Source organism: Pinus tabuliformis, chromosome 7 (assembly GCF_031772625.1).
Source record: "Pinus tabuliformis cultivar Carrire ecotype Pingquan chromosome 7, CPIR1, whole genome shotgun sequence".
Lineage (NCBI taxonomy): Eukaryota > Viridiplantae > Streptophyta > Pinopsida > Pinales > Pinaceae > Pinus > Pinus tabuliformis.
The window spans coordinates 227,798,836-227,816,987 of record NC_142293.1 but is presented as its reverse complement, the minus strand read 5'-3'; the positions used below and the strand labels follow the sequence as shown (position 1 = coordinate 227,816,987).

Below are 18,152 nucleotides of genomic sequence, written 5' to 3'. Positions count from 1 at the left end.
TATCTGACTCATATTATAGTATGCAATATCATGCTTATACTTGGAGTGGAGTTTTATATATTACGCTGTTTTCTTAACAGTTTTTGCATTGATATATATTAAAATGATATATGTTGAAGAGATCCCTTGAGCGCATTATTTTTTTCAAAACATAATATTGTGGCAGTGATATAAGAAATGGTGATATAAGAAATGATGAATGTTAGAAGAAAATAAAATGCATAAGGCTATGGCATAAGGATTTTTTTTGCCAGAGATATTTTTTTTTACAGAATGCATAAGGCTATGGCATAAGGATTTTTTTGGCAGAGATATTTTTTTACAGAATGCATTCAATCATTTCTATGGTAGGAATAGTTCTCACTGGCAAGGAAAACTATTCAGAATGGTCTCGGATGGTAAAACACACCCTCATCTACAATGAGCTGTGGAAAGGAGTGTGTATCGGAGAAGAAGACAAAGACCCTATGCAGCCTACATCAGATAAAGAACTTGTCATTTGGGAAAACAAGAACAGCAAAGCCTATGCATTGATCGCAGCATCTGTAAATGAGGAAGTAAGTCGTCATATTTCATCCTATTCCACTGCCTTTGAAGCTTTACAAAAGCTGAAAGAACTCTATGATACACATTCTGCACTTGAAGTTGTTCAGCTTATGATTAAACTCTTCACTCTTGAACTAAAAAATAATGATCCTCTTGCTCTTGCATCTGAAATAAAGTCTATAATGCATGATATTAAATCCACTAAGGTTGAGCTGGATATCTCTCTTATTGCCTTTCTCAAAGCACTCTATCCTACCTACTCTAATTATCTTGAGTCTTTACAAGCAAATGGAAATCTTAAAGATATAACCTTTGACACTCTTGTGAAAAAGTTTGCTGAAAGAGAGAAAGCCTTTGGAAAGAAAACAGTCCCTGAATCTTCTGAAGAGACTGTTTGCCTTGCTCATAAAGAAAAGCATCCTGCTCAAGATTCTACAAGAGGAAGAGGTGGACGAAGAGGAAGAGGAAGATACTTCAGAGGCAGGGGGGGCAGACATCCTCAAGAAGAAAAGGCAGATCTGCATTGCATTCGCTGCAAACGAAATGGATCACATGATGCTTCTACATGCAAGCTACCATGGGACAAGATTGAGCAGAGAAGAAATCAGCAGAAAGGTAAAACTGATGACACAGACAAAGGTAAAGCACCTGAATCCGCTCACTATATTGAGGCACAATGTAACATTGGAGTAAATGAAGATTTGTTTAATGCTTCACTTGCTTCTTCGAAAAATGACTGGTTGCTTGATTCAGGAGCAACCTGTCATATGACTCATAGGAAAGATTTCTTTGAAGATTTCACTGACAATGTTGATGGAGCAGTATACTTTGCAGATCAGTCAAAAATCAAGCCATCAGGGCTTGGCACAATGAGGCTTAAACTGCCTGGTCTTCCAGACTTTCTTCTGGATCATGTTTTATATCTCCCACAGCTCAAGAGAAACTTGTTGTCCCTGGTCCACATCCGCCAGCAAGGTCACTCCATTCACATGTTTGATGGCAAGCTTGAGGTAAGAAAGGCATCTGACCACTCACTTGTCATGAGGGGTATAGAAGAAGAAAGACTTCTTAAACTGCAAGGAACCTCTGCTCATGCACAACATTTCTCATATATTTCTCATCATGAAGAAGGTGCACTTCCATCAAGTTTATTATGGCATGCTAGATTTGGACATTTAAACTATGATAGTCTCCGCTTGTTGAAGAAAAATGGTGTTGCCGGTTTGCCTACAATTCCTAGAAAACATAAGCAATGTGATGCTTGCATTCTAGGAAAGCATAGCAAACAGTCTTTTCATGATTCACATTCAAGAGCACATATGAAGCTTGAACTCATTCATTCAGATTTATGTGGTCCAATGCCTGTTTCTTCTGCAAATGGAAATAAATATATCATGACATTTATTGATGATTACACCAGAATGTGTTGGGTTTATTTTTTGAAGAACAAATCTGATGCTTTTCAAACATTCAAGAATTTTCATAAATGGATTGAAAATGATGCACAATCTCATATTGGGTCTATTCGCACTGATAATGGAAAAGAATATACATCAAATGAATTTGAACACTATCTTCGCCAACATGGGATTAAACATCAAACAACTGTGCCTTATAATCCTCAACAGAATGGTGTAGCTGAAAGAATGAACAGAACAATTTTGAATATGGTACGATCCATGCTTTTCTTCAAAAATGTAAAGACAATGTTTTGGGCTGATGCTGTTCTATGTGCTGCATATATAAAGAATAGATGTCCATCTAGTGCTATAAGAAACAAGACTCCTTATGAATTGTGGTATGGACATGTTCCTTCGGTAAAACATCTCAGGATTTTTGGTTCCACTTGTTATGCTTTAATACCAAAGGTACATAGAAACAAACTTGGTGCTAGAAGTCGTAAGTGTATCTTCCTGGGGTATTCAAACACATCTAAAGCATACCACCTCTATGATGAAGTAAATAAAAAGTTTGTTTTATCTAGAGATGTCATTTTTCTTGAATCATCCAAATCTGACAGTGTTGTTGAGCGGCAACTTGATCGCTTGGATAGATTCACAAAACCGGAATCATTCCAAGAGTTTGATAATCAGATTCCACATCTTGAAGGGGGGATTCCTATACTAGATCAACATGTGGAATCTCCTTCTGAAGAACAATCTCCCCTGCATGATACTCCAACAACGGATGATGCTTTAAGTGATGTAATTGATAGAATTGGGAGACTTAATCTTGATTCAGTCCCAACTCAATCAACAGAACAGCCTGGACCATCTCAGAAAGGTCCCCCAAAGTGGCTGACAAAGACACTTGAAAGTGTTCATCCTGATGAAATTGGAAAAACAGGAACCAGAAATACAAACCGACAAGATGGAGGTGATGTAGATAACTCTAATTCACCTGTTGATATGGATGTTACTTATGATTGTGAATTGAACTTGTCTACAGATTTTGAACCAACTTCCTTCAAAGAAGCTGCTTCTCATGATGAATGGAAAGAAGCGATGCAGAAGGAGTATGATGCCCTCATAAAGAATGGCACTTGGAAGCTGGTTGATCCTCCATTTGGAACCAAACCAATTCGCTGCAAGTGGGTCTACAAGAACAAGTACAAAGCTGATGGCTCACTTGACAAGCACAAAGCTAGGCTTGTGGCAAAAGGTTTTGCACAAAAGGAAGGGGTCGATTATGAGGAAACTTTTGCTCCCACAGCAAAATGGGCCACCATCCGGACACTCTTTGCACTAGCTGCTCAGAACGGTTGGAAAGTCCATCAAATGGATGTAAAAACTGCATTCTTGAATGGAGACCTAAAAGAGAATGTTTTTATGTCCCAGCCTAAAGGATTCGCTGTGAAAGGACATGAACACAAAGTATGCAAACTTGTAAAGTCCTTGTATGGCCTCAAACAAGCACCACGAGCCTGGTATGAAAAACTAACTGAGCATCTTCTGAAACTCAACTTCAAACATTTTGATCTTGATGATGCAACTTTATTTGTCAAGAAAGTTGGCAAAACAGTTGTATATCTTGTGGTATATGTAGATGATCTTTTAATGACAGGGAACAATGAAAGCTATATTGCATCCATAAAGAAAGAATTAGGAAAAAATTTTGAAATGACTGATTTGGGCTATGTTCATTACTATCTTGGCATTGAACTAACCCAACATCCAAAGTCCATATTTCTTTCTCAAAAGAAATACATTGGAGATTTGTTAAACAGATTTGGCATGACAGAGTGCAATCCCCTTTGTACTCCAATGAAACAAAACTTGAAGCTCACATCTATTGAAGGAAAGGAATTTGAGGATGCAACAAAGTATAGACAGCTTGTAGGAAGTCTCATCTACCTCACTACTACCAGACCAGACATTTCATTTGCTGTTGGAATCCTCTCCAGGTTCATGCAAAAGCCTTGTGAGGGACATTGGTCTGCTGCAAAAAGAGTTCTAAGGTACTTGAACGGAACTCAAGACCTTGGAATCAAGTATACACAGGTGGACGACTTCAACTTGATTGGATACTCTGATTCAGACTTCGATGGAGACAAAGAAACTGGGGTATCTACTTCAGGATATGCTATGAGTCTTGGATCAGGAGCTGTCTCCTGGAGATCACGCAAACAATCAGTACCAGCAGATTCCACAACAGAAGCAGAATATGTGGCAGCAGCTGAAGCAACGAAAGAAATTGTGTGGCTCGGGAAAATTCTTGAAGATTTGCAAGTAAAACAAATACAATCAACTCCACTCATGATTGATAACACATCTGCAATAAAGTTGGCCAAGAACCCAAAGTTCCATGATCGTACTAAGCACATCAATACTAAATATCATCTGATCCGACATCATGTTGAGGCCAAAACAATCCATCTCCATCATTGTTCCACAAACGAGCAAATTGCAGACATCTTCACCAAAGCGCTTGGAAGAGAAAAGCTTGAAAGATTCAGAACGATGCTTGGACTCACCAACATCCCTTCAGATTAAGGGGGGGAATGTTGACACCTAATCCGAAACGGATGGGTGAACTGGACAGTCATCTAGAAGATGAACTGATCCGTTTTATTTTTGTATATAAACATGAGTTAGTTAATGAATAAGATCATCAGTTCTTTTCTCCCGCTCAACCTGGAGTTACCCTGGCCTGACAGTTCTTAGTATCAGAAACAATTATGAACAGAGATGTATTCATAGAAGCAAAGATCATGCCATCCCTTGGCTCAGATCACTGGGCAATTAGACTAGAAGTGGATATTAAGAATAACCTTGGCAAGAAGCCCTTCAGATTTGAAGCTTTTTGGCTTAGAGACCCGAAACTTATAAAAAAAATGGAAGAATGGTGGAAGCAAAGCACAGTACAGGGAAAGGGAAAAATGCATACCTTCCAACTTAAACTTAAAGAGTTAAAAGGAAGGATAAAGAAATGGAACAAGGAAGAATTCAGAAACATCATGGAGGAAAAACAGAAGTTGGAAGAAGAAATGGAAGCTCTGCAACAAAGGATAATAAATGAAGGTAGGACAGAGGAAACTTGCAGAGAAGAAGGGATAATTCTAGGAAAACTGGAGGAGAGGAGAAAGCAGGAAGAAGTTTTATGGAGACAGAAGTCTAGAATAAAGTGGCTTAGGGAGGGGGAAAGGAACACTAGATTTTTTCATCAAGCAATGATACAACACAGGCAAAGGAATAGGATACTATCTATCAAGAACGAGAGTGGAGAGAGGATTGTTGAACAGGAAGGAATTGAAAAAGTGCTGATGGAATACCACAAAGGAATATTGACTGAACCCCACATAGACAGGTCTGAAGCTATAAAAGAAGTTTGCAAGGCCATTCCCAGGATAGTAACTGAAGACCAGAATAGAGCCCTAATGAGAGCAGCTAGTTTGGAAGAGGTGGAGGATGTGGTGATGAGCATGAAGAAGGGTACAGCGCCAGGACCGGACGGTTTTACGGTTGATTTCTATCAAGCGTGTTGGCACTTTATGGGATGGGATATTCTGGACCTGATAAAAGAATCCCGTATAAATCAAAAGGTATGGCAAGCCATTAACTCTACTTTTTTCACTTTGATTCCAAAAAATGACAATTCAGAGGATGCTAAGGGATTTAGACCCATTGCCCTATGTAATGTTATCTACAAAATAATTGCATCGCTGATGGCCAAAAGACTGAAACCCCTGTTAGATAGATTAATATCTCCTGAACAAACTGGTTTCGTTGAAGGTAGACAAATTCTAGATGGTTTAGTGGTTACTCAAGAAGTAATTCATTCACTGAAGGCAAAGAAGCAAAAAGGAATGATGATTAAACTGGACTTGTCGAAAGCTTATGATAGAATCAACTGGCAATACTTGGAAGAAATCTTGGGAAGTTTCGGTTTTGGTACTAGGTGGATAAAGTGGGTTCATAGTCTCATATCAACTCCAAACTTTTCAATATTAGTCAATGGAACTCCCTCGAAAACCTTTAAGGCATCTAGAGGAATAAAAAAAGGTGATCCCTTATCTCCTTTCCTATTTATACTAGCAGCAGAGGGTCTGTGTAGGTATCTTAAAAAAGAAAGAGCAGCAAATAAAATCAAAGGGCTAAGACTATGGGGTAATGAATTGCCTATAACCCATCAGCGATTCGTTGATGATATCATGTTATTTGGGGAGCCAACCGTAAAAGAAGTGAGAAATCTGAAGAAGGTTTTGGACTTATTTGCGGAAGCATCTGGGTTGGAGATCAACAAGGAAAAGTCATGCACCTTTATATTCAATACCATGGAGGCAGTCAAAATCCACTTCACCAGGATGCTAGGTTTTAAGCAAGGGGATCTCCCAACTAAATACTTGGGAAACTTACTGGATTTCAACTCTAAAAGACAGAAAAATTGGCAAGGAGTCTTAGAGAAATTAAAAAACAGAGTGGCTAACTGGGCCTTCAGAACTTTAAATATTGCTGGAAGGATTGTTTTAGTAAAATCAGTATCGCAGGCAATCCCCATATATCCGCTATCAATTATGGCGGTACCACAAGGAGTCTACACCAAGATCAGAGAAATTATGAGGAAGTTCATTTGGGGAGGATCGACCCAACAGAAGAAGTGGGCCCTAGTATCATGGAAACACCTAACGAAACGAAAGGAGGAAGGAGGCTTGGGTTTGCGCGGTCCGGATAGACTCAACAAAGTGCTTGGTGCAAAACTTTGGTGGCGATGGCTAAGAGGGGGCAATGACCTATGGAAGACACTATGGAGGCACAAGTACAATATGCCAAACACTACGGAGGATATCTACCGGATGCAGGAAACCCCGAAAGGCTCGGCAATCTGGGATCTAGCTCGACAAAATCGTGATATAGTAGAAAAGAATGCTTTCTGGGAAATTCGAGGAGGAGGGGAAGCCAAATTCTGGGATGAGAAATGGCAGCAAAGAGAGAAAATGAGCAGAATACAAAAAATCCAAAACATACAGGAAAAAATAGGGGATAACCGTATATATGTCAAAGATTATTGGAAAGAGGACGAATTGGATGGAATCTGGTGGAAATGGATAACACAAGAGGAATGGGGTTTCGAGATAGATCAAGAGCAACAGGAAGCGTTTATGGAAGAGGTAGAGTCCAGGAAAATAAAAGCTCGAACGGGTAGGGATATCCTCAGATGGGGGAATTCAATGAAAGGATCCTCCACAGTCAAGGAGGAATACTATCTGGCAGACCAACAGGGGACCAATGAAGAAAACCAAGACTGGAAGGTCATCTGGGGTAACAATTGGTTGTCGAAAATTATCTTATTTGCATGGCTAGTAGCTAAGGGCAAGATCTTGACGTGGGATAAACTCCAAAAGAAAGGTTTCAGTGGACCTTCAAAATGTTACCTATGCAATAAGGAAGCTGAAACTCAAGATCATCTATTAATCAAGTGTGTTTATGCCAGGAAGCTACGGATTGAAACCGGAAAACTATTCCAGAAACTTGAGGGGTCCCCGAGAGAAATAAATGAAGTAATTTTTCATTGGCAAAAGGAAAAATTCCAATATAAAGTAGTCCGAAAGGCCTGGGATCTCATTGCAGGTTTTGTGATTTGGATGTTATGGAAAGAAACGAACCGCAGAGTATTCCAAGACAAAGCTAAAAACGCGGAAACAATATGGAACAGAGTAGTGAACTTAACCAGAGAATCAATTCTGGTGGAAAAATGGGATGCGGATGATTGGAAAGTAGATCAGGGAGAGGAGCAAATTTTAAAGAAATTAAATTTGAAATTTGAAATGGTGCATAACAAAAAAATTGGCAGAAATAGTATGAGATCTCAAAGCTATGACAAGTTCGCATATCCAAAAGGTAATTTTATGAAGTTAAACTTTGACGGGGCATCGAAGGGGAACCCAGGTAATGCCGGATTCGGAGGTATCTTCCGAGACAGCCAGAGAAACACCAGATGGATCTATGCAGAGTGGGGCGGGGAGATGACAAATAATGAGGCCGAGTTATGGGCGATCCACCAAGGCCTCAGAATCGCGATTAGAAATGGCTATAGAAACTTGGAGATAGAAGGAGACTCTCAGATAGCAATTGAAATACTAAAGAAACTTAACAACGGGAAGAACTGGGAGCAAATCACCAATAGCTAGCAAACGGCAGGGATTGTTCAAGAAATGGCGGACCTACTAAAAAGAATCGACTATAAAATCTTTAATCATGTGAAAAGGAATGGAAATCGAGCGGCAGATTTCCTTGCGAATTGGGGCTGCAAGGGTCGAAACAGCAAAATAGACAATCAGTGGAGAACGTTGCGGCCCAATAGAGAATGGGAGGAATTGGCCGGTATTATTAATTATGACCATGAACAAGCAACGAATGAAAATAAAGGGCAAGCAGCAAACGAGAATCATAGCATTCGTGCGGCGGACAGGTGAGATGGATCGGCAATCCCAGAAATTTAATGAGTGTCAGTCAAGGCGGGGGAATGATATAATGGGCAGGCAAGCTACAGTACAACAGAAGTGTGCGACGACAGGTAAGAATCAACCACCACACAGCAAGATAATAAACGCAAGTGATCGGAGAGGAGGAAAAAACGGTATGTCAGAATCCATAAATGGAAATGAGGGAAGAAGGATAAGTGATAGGAAAGGCAGAGGACAAAGTAACAGGTGGCAGCGGAAGGCCAAGTTGACAGGTAGGCGGATTAGAGCAAGGAAGACTATAAACAAGAGGCAGCGAAAGAATCGACAACGAGGAAATTGTTTAGGAACTCAGAGAGCGAGGAGAGAAAAGGTGGTGGAGAGCTGGCACAGAGCGAGGTTGCGTCGAAAACTCACTGAGGACGCTATGGAAACCAGGAAGAGAGCAAGGGCAGTAGAGGAACTGGAAGCCGTGGAGCGCAAAGACAGGGATAGGAAGGGCAAGGCGGTAGCGAAGGAAGAGATTGTAGAGGAGATATATGAAATATATGATGACTCTGAGGAAGAGGTGGACCAGCAAGATCAAGGCAGGCAAGGTAAGGAATGAGGCGGAAACGTAGGAGGCTGGGACACCCAGCAAACCAGTGACGAGCAGCTAGGACAGCGGGAGGGAAAGGTAAGGCAGCGCGGCAGACAGAGAGGAAGAAGAGGCGCGGGTAGCGGGCTGGAGCCGAGCAGCAGGAGAGGCAGAGGAACGAGCAGATACGGAGGAGTAAGGGGAGGACAGCAGGGGCAGAGAGGGAGACCGGGTAAAAAGACAAACCGGTCGTTGGACAAGAAAATTCAACAAGCAGAAAAGGTGTATAATCAGAACACGAATCCAAAAATTAGGAGAATTATCCAGAATATGGAGGAAGATGCGCTGCAAGCTCAGTCTGACTCAGAGATGGAAGATTGGGAGTTTCTACTCCACGACCCTGGCAACACTAGGGGAAGAATGTCCCTATTTAAACAGTCTTTGCATATCTACTGGGTGATGAAGAGATTGTTGGCTAAAGCTTTGGAACAAGCTGCAACAGAGATGGCAGAACTGGCGCAAGGAGTCCCCAACCTAAGGAGGGAGCTGAGGATCATTCAGATTACATTGGAGATGCAAGAGAAGAAGCTTGAGGAGATTCAGCAAATGATAAGGGAAGGGCAGCAGAATGCAAACAAGGAGACAAACCAGCGACCAGAGGCAGAAGCTGATTAAAGATAGATATGTATTAATTTTGATGAAGCTGCATAGTATAGATAATTTCAGTTTGTTTAAAGTATTAGAAGAGGAAAATAGATATATGCATGCAAGTAGAATTAGAAATCTGCAAGACTGTTTAGTGTATTTAGCTTGGATAATCAGACTATGGATTTTCTATTTTTGGTCAGCTATCAAAAACTTTAGGTGGCTGAAATACTCGGTTTCCCCAAGAGGGCGAGTTGAAGGCAACCTTACTCATACTGTGTATTTTTGATTTGAAGTAATAGAAAAGTAGAGCAACACCGCAGCTTACAAAAAAAAGGTTATGAAATCATTCATTTTAACTGTCATCCTAGTTGGAATCTAAACATGAGTGGAGAGGTTCACTGCCCTACTCAGATTTTGTGGCAATTCCTGTTACTTTATGCTCATCCTTCAATAATACCTATTCTGCAGATGAGCTACTTTCACACATATATTATAACTGTTATCAATCAAATTGTGCACCCTGTTTAAGTTAAGACAAGACAATCAGTTAATCACTGTGAAGTTTGGAGATATCAGAAAATGTGATTTCTATAAAACACTCACAACAATAAATAGGATACCCTTTATGGGGTTCATATTAAAAATTGCATCCTGAAAATTTCACTTAGCATCTCCAGTCAAGTTAATAAATCATGTCAACCACATAAAAACAGGTTGGCCAGTAATCCCTTGATAATCCGTGAAGGTCTAAAGGTTCTAAGTCCATCAAATTGTAATTACATTAAAGCATTTAGCCATTATCTATGAAAAGGCTAATGGGGTTGTGGTTCAGCGGTGAAGAATGTGGCATGCCAGACCACACACCAAGGTTCAACGGCAAAGATAGCGACATGTCACAATGACTTTTTGGATGTGCTAACGTGAATCTTGATACTTTGAAGATTCAAGAACTATTGAGTCAAGAACTAATTGTTATTCTTGCGCAAAGCCATTAAGTACCATGTGGATCAACTAAAATAGGAGTAAATGACGAGTTATTGGCAAATAAGGGCATTGGTTGCATCTCATTTTTTAGAATCACTAGAGGTAAGTACGTAATTGACTAGATGAGGGCTAGTTGCTAGCAGCAATGCCATAGGTAGTGTTCATCCACGGCCTTCTAGTAGCCAGCAAGCAGAATGCCAGTTATCGACAACATTGGTTGCCTTAGCCTCATTAACTGCTAGAAGCAGAGTACTAATAGCCATCAAGGTGTGGGGGGATCTGTAAGAATGCTATTGACATTAAATAGAATCTCTTTATGATTTGAGTTCAATTTTGAGCTCATAAGCCAAGGGCTCAAATGTAGCTCCATTCTTATCAAGCACCGACATTCTCTCCTTGGCTTTGGAGGTCAGTACTAGCCATTTACGAATTTGTCATCGCAGTTCACTCACTCAAGCTTTTGCTCATAGTAGTCCTAAATGACCTGGGGTCATTCTCTAAATCAATTGACTTGGCAAAGACCATAATAGGAAACATTATTGGTGGATATGATTCCACTAGAGACATGTTGATTCATAATGAAAAGGAGTAGTGATGAATAAAACCCACAATAGCCTGACCTGATCCCTCTTATATCCCTTACTCCATACCGAAACCAGAGACCAATTACAAGCTCTCCGATGACTGCGTTAACGCCAGGTGATAACCTCTCACATGTAACAATGGCAGCATGGACTTCATTAGGGCTAAAACGTATCTCAGACCGAGGCCCTGCTCTGTGATATAGTACTTGTGTTTCCCTTGACATTGTCTGGATATCCACAACAATGTCCTCCATTACCATATCGTTCTCAGTCACAAAAAACTCTTCAATGGGGCGAAAATATTGGTTATGCATAAGAGGATTTCCAAAAGTGGGTACATCCTGTAAATATTCTCTCAAGTTGGGAGTACCCTGAATCCTCTTCTGCGCATGACATTTGATGACAGCCCCTACTGTTGATGGCTCCCTTACTTTTCTTTTGCATTGCAGATATCAGGGAAGAATGCAATGAAGACAGAAACAGAAGATTTTATAAAATTCAAAGATGATGATAACGATGAAAACTATTAAATCACTCACAGATGGTAAGGAATGAACACACTATATCATTCAGGCACAATAATAACAATAACAATGTATGTTATATAAATGAAAAGAAACCAGAGAAGATGGTATTCTAACTGAAGTCACGCCTGCTGTTCGTTAAACTCGTTTCAGAAACCAGAATTAGTTGTTCCAGAAACTAGACTTTTTTTCAACCACACTGGCTATAACTTCCATTAAAAAAGAAGATAAAGACGAAATTTACAGACAGACCCACTGAGTGCAACAACCAAAGTGTCCATTATTTTACAGTGAGAGGAATAATACACTCCACTGAAGCCCACGAGAGCAGAATCTGCCAGTGGCTTCCGCTGGCCTAAATCACACTTAAAACATAATATATGGATATCATCCATCCTGTAAAACCATTTATCAGACGACAATACACATGCGTTAACAGACCTCTCAGCCTTAAAGTTTAAGCCCCCTCTCCAATATGCTGGGCTAGGCTGGGCTATTTCTAGGAGCGAGTTTTGAAGGGAATGGCACGAATGATCATCTGGTGGTAAATAGCTGCCAAGCCAGCGCCCAAGAATGGACCGACCCAGAAAATCCAATGGTCATCCCAAACATGAGACTTGTTGTAGATGATGGCAGCTCCCAAGCTTCGGGCAGGGTTGATGCCAGTTCCAGTGATGGGAATTGTGGCAAGGTGAACCAGAAAAACTGCAAACCCTATTGGAAGTGGTGCTAGCAGAGGAACGTGAGAATCCCGGGCGCTTCGTTTGGCATCGGTAGCAGAGAAAACGGTGTAGACCAGAACGAAGGTTCCCACAATCTCAGCACCCAAGCCATCTCCCTTGGTGTAGCCATGAGCCACAGAGTTAGCACCTCCACCCCACAATCTCAGCACCCAAGCCATCTCCCTTGGTGTAGCCATGAGCCACAGAGTTAGCACCTCCACCGTCCGCTTGGTACTCGCCTTCCATGAAGCCCTTCACAACACCAGCGCCACAGATGGCTCCCAAGCACTGACATATCATGTAGAACACAGCCCGGGGCAGAGACAGCTTTCTGACCAAGAACAGCCCAAAGGTCACTGTTGGGTTAATGTGACCACCTGAAATACTGTGCAATAGACGAGACAGAAGATCATTCCCCCAAAGGCCCATGCAATCCCCTGAATTCCAACAGATCCAGTGCAAACATTGTCGGCCCTCTTGACACCCATGACCGTGAGGATCATGATGTAAAGAAACAAGAAAGTCGCCATGAACTCTGCAATACCCGCCCTCCAGAAGGACCATGACGCCAACTCCCCGGGTTCGAACAGTGGCGCGGGATCCAGCTCCTTGTAATCCTTTTCCCTTGTCTGTGCCGCAGTCCCCAGCGGCTGCCTCTCGGAATACTTGTTCGCCCCGAACTTAACGTCTGCAACTCCCCGGAACAATACACCGCGGCTACAATAGCTCGTCCCCGATCGGAGTAGTCTGTCAGGGGATGTCAGGCCCCATTCCCTGCGATCCGAATCCGATTTTTTGTCAGGCCGTGTCAAGGAATGTCAGGATTGCCAGGGGAGGGTGGCGGAGAAGCGGAGAAGGAGGGTGGCAGAGCTCCAGGAGGGTGGCGGAGCGGAGACATTCCCGGTGGCTGGAGCCGGACGATTTTCCGGCCGGTGCCGGAAAACGGGCAATTCTACCGCCTAGGTAGACTACTCCGAGAATTAATTGGTAACTGAAGCCCTTATCCAGTTGGCTAAAATTTTCTTGTCGTTGTTAAAGAAATTGGGAATTATTGCTCATTTACCACTAACTCTTTAGCTTTCACAATTTTAAGAGCACGTATGTAGACTCAGCTATCTAATTGAATAGTCAAGATATAAAAACTAACCTGAATGGCTAACCCAACTAGTCCTGGCAAACTTTTCCTAACTACCCACTAAGAACTACAAATAAATGTATAGGAACGTAAATCTGAAAAATATATTTCATAACATCCATATATGCATCTGAGGACATTGGATTTTATACCATTTACCATTCTCTCCATAACAATCAATGCCACCCAAAATCTCAACTATAAGAGAATTAATTTTGATTTTCCAAAACTTCAAATACAAAAGAACAAAGAAATTTTTCCTTTTTTTTTCTGAGATTTAGAAATTAAAATCATGCTGCAAATCAAAATTAACCACATTGCATCCAACCCCATTTACATTCTCAATTAATGTGATAAACATATATACCTATCTGGAAATCTATTAGCCTTCAATAAACACGAGAGGGCAGCACTTGACTTGCTTTGACTCTAAATGGCCCACATTGAAAGCTTATATGACCAATATGACTCAATGACTTTGATAAACATTTTGGACCACTATGCAGATTTTCCTAGGAACAGTAGGCAGCTTCATGCACTGCCCGTTACGTACACAGATTTCAGATGAAGTGAGGTCATTTTCAAGTTTTATAGAGTTGTACGCTTGTTATGACATCGCTGGGAAATGTTTTAAATTAGTCATGTCTAATAAATTTTATGTTTATGGTCCAGTGGTGGATAGTTAATAGTTTTAGTTGAGAAATTTAGGTACAGTTGTGGAGTCTGTTTCAACAGTATTTGCTCAAAATAGGAGAATTTATCATATAATCACAGAATTCTTTTGTTTTTATCATGGACATTGAGAAATAAAAAGAAGGGGATTTTTGGTTTGGAGGTTATTCCAACTCCCATTGCCTGTCTGTAAAGGAATTTTTAATCCCTGCTGTGAAAGACTCTTAATTTCTGCCCTACGGAGTTGTTTTGCAGATTTTGGCAAGAGATCCAAGTGAGAATACAGAACTGTTTATGTCACACATTAATGACTCATAAAACACATTGTTGGAGATTCGACTTCTTACAAAGTACATTTGTTAGGGCTAGAGGCCAAGCTTCAATAAAAAAAATCTCTTTATCAATTGATTTTCAAATCATAATTCACGATCACTTCGAAATAACTTGGAATTGGAAATTTTACCAAAACAAATAGTTTTAGTGTTGTCACTAACTGAATCTGATACACACCAAATTGGCTCAACTTCTATTAGTTTCAAACACGAAAAGCCTCAAAATTTTACAATAGGGTGCCATGACCTTTGAAAAAACTAATACCGAAATAGAACATCATTAGTTTACCATCAAAGAACCACACAGAAGACAAAAACAATATCCTTCTCATGCTTATGCAGATAACCCAAATTGGTAATAAGGTCACCTACAAATTCAAATTTTAAACTAAAGAATGATCCCCATATGATAACACCAACTTGCAGCTGAAGTATGTTGTAAACAGCCAATATTTACTATTAACACAGGAATGTAAGACCAATTAATCAGTAATCTCGAGGAGATGAGCTGGTAAAGGGCTAAGGTTTTTGGTTAGGTGAGGGTTTCTGGTTAGTCTCCATCCATGAGTTCCTCTGCGGGGGGTGCTACCCTTCCTCCTTCCTACAAGGAAATTCTGGCAGGAAATGCAAGCTCCTACAAAAAGCTGAGCAGCAGCAAAAAAGAGAAGCAGGATAAGGGATCAAAATTAAAGCAGCCATCTAGTACAGGTAGATCAAGAGGATGTCTAGAGAAAGCAGAAAACTATCCACACCTTGTTATTTTGCCAGGTTATTTTGTAGAAGATTTGGAGCAAATGAGAGAACATGCTGTGATCCATGGATTTCTCTAACAAGAGTGATCTGTGGATGCCTATGTTGTCAAATATTTCATTTCGCTCCTAGAACGCGTAGCTATGTGACTGTTGCTGGTGCATGCATGGTAGAGTGTAGAGGCGCGTTGACTCGAGGGTAGAGATGATGAATGTCCTGTGTTTGGGCATGGTGACCTACAAGTATAAAAGGCCATTTTTTGGAACGGAAAACCTATAATCTGAAAGGGAAGAAGGTGGACCTTAGGTGAGTGGTGTCTTGTAGATGCACAAATACATGAAGAGGGCTAAGCTCCCAAAGGTGCCTTGAGTCAATGGAAGAAGAGGGCCCAGCAAAAACAACTACTTGAATAGTGAAGATGTAAGCGTAACATGGAGGTAGAGGAAACAAAGGACTATGAATAAGAATTGTTTGGAGGAAAGACCTCTCATTGGATCAATGGTCAAGATCGACAATGAAGCCAAGCCAAATATCCTTAGGCCAATAGCTCCTAGCAAACAAAAGGCCAATCACCAGGTCAAGTGGGAGAAAATATTGTTTAGATGAAATTTGTCATATGCAACCAATTTCTAGGTTTCAAGTCGCCCACCAAAGCAAGGTTATGGGGATGAACACTCTAATGATCAAAGGAAAGAACAATACCATGGTAATCGAGAGGCAAACTATAAAGTCCCAATGTTTTAAAAAATGGCTAAGCCGGCTCCGACTCGGCCGAGCCAGACTAAGCCAAGGCTTGGACAGGTCGGCTCGGCTCAGTGGAGGAAACGGCCCGGCTGGCTAGTTTGTTACCGAGCTGGCCAAGCCAGTCACCAACTCGGTCGGCTCGGTAACAAACCGGCCAGCTCGGCCAGCAACGCACACGCATGACCAACGAGTTATTTTTGGGGGAAAATTGGACCCCACAGTCAATTCTAATTTGCTTTAGGGTGTTTTTTTTTTTTTTTTTTTTTTGAAAACTCCTAACGGAGTTTTACTCCTTCCTTATCAATACTGCAGTCGCCAAATCCTCAAAATGTCAATGCGGCCAAAAGTCCTACGAAAATTATACCCCGGTATAGGAACGACTCCAATCTGGTGGAGCTGAGAGATCTTAATGGCGGATCTGATAGCTCTGGGCGGCGGAACAGACTGCTTCTGCGGATCTGATGGATCTAATAGATCGAAATAGCTGATCTGCGAACTCGAGACGGCGGGACTAATGTCTGCTGCTGCTGCACCCCTTTACACAAGCGGATCTGGAAGAGATGATGTGTGATCCCCCGATAGAAAAGGGAACTATGGTCTTGAGGAGTGTCAGGTGCTACAGATCGCAATATACATAAGGGTCTGGCAGTAGTACTCGGCCTAATGTTTCAGGGCTCTAACTAAGGAGGATCGACCGTACCCTTAGCCGTACAACCCAACTACCCTATCGTACGGGCAAGTAATCTCTCTGAGTGCTGTTCTCGGTGTACTGTAGCCGCAAGACGGCCGACGGTTTATCTATGGCGAGGTTTCAAGGGAGCCTAGGGGGCTTCTGATATACCCAGAGGGTACGTGGAAGACAGTCCGTGCGCAGTTCTGTCTAATGCGCTACTACTCGAAGGGGTACCCACAGGGGTTACAAGGGAGTCCAACAGACGTGACCACCTCTTGTATTTCCTGCGTGCATATGCACTCAACGACAGATCCCGTGGTTTAAAGACGCCGGAACACGTCTCTAGCCAAAAAAAAAAATTGCTAAGAAATGTAGATCCCACCGGCCCTGGAAATTGCTCTGATACCACTTGTTATGCTCTTAACCTGCAAAATGATACCCAAATACAGAATATGCGAAGAAAAGATACCCAAAACACAGAATAGCAATGATTTTATTATTCAGAGAGTAATGTTCACTTGCCTCTTCGAGAGGGCAACCTCCAATAGAGCAGAGCTCGATTACAAAATAAGACACGATGCTCCTCGCAGGGAGTCTCTATCCTTTATATATGACTCATACATGCAATACCATGGGCCAGTGCCGTGGGTTTTATTAATACCATCTATCTAATACTACGGCCCATTTGCAACTAACTGTGGTCCCGTCATTAATTGCGGATTAACCACTTACAATTATTAATATGGGCTTTATTGACTCTTGACTATGACGTGATCCCATTACATAAATAAGGGGGTTAGGGTGGGACCCTAACAGCATCGGATGGCCTAGGAATTCTTGCCAGTGAATGGCAAGATATACGGTAAAGCCAAGAGGTGGTTTGTTCTCTGTTGGGCCTAGTAATATTAGGTTTGGGATATGCAGTGAAGTCTGGAGAGTGGGTCTCAGTTTAGGGCCTAGTAATTCGGGCTTGGATTGCGGTAAAGCCTGAGAGACTAGGAGACAAGAAAATCCTCACAGTGTAGATGGAGAAATCCAGTGGCATCCATGCTTGTATGGCCTAGTGACAGGTGGACATCACAATAAAGCCTGTTATGATGTGTTCATTGTGTCGGCCTAATGATCTGGGATGGATTACAGTAAAGTCTGGTTTTTATTAATGAGGGTGAAGTGGTTTAACCTCGGTATGCCCTGGTTGGTTCTTTTGGTTTGAGTCCCACATTCATGCTTGGAATATGCCACAGGGGTGAATGGTTGAAGAGAGATTTGGCTCAACCATTCTATGGTCAGGTGGAACGTGGAAGTCTCATCCCGAGTTTGGTTTTTGCATCATTAATGAAAAGTTATTTCTCCTTGTATTT

The 18,152-nt window shown here is 41.5% G+C and overlaps 1 pseudogene across 1 annotated transcript; it reads right to left on the bottom strand.

Annotated features, from left to right (window-relative positions):
* Positions 1-11,978: 11,978 nt before the first annotated feature.
* On the bottom strand, positions 11,979-13,084 carry LOC149246679 (aquaporin PIP1-3-like; annotated as a pseudogene). The gene is made up of 2 exons (XR_016266534.1): positions 12,701-13,084; positions 11,979-12,633 (listed from the first exon to the last, which is right to left on the bottom strand). The product of XR_016266534.1 is annotated as an aquaporin PIP1-3-like (transcript).
* Between the last annotated feature and the right edge of the window lie 5,068 nt (positions 13,085-18,152).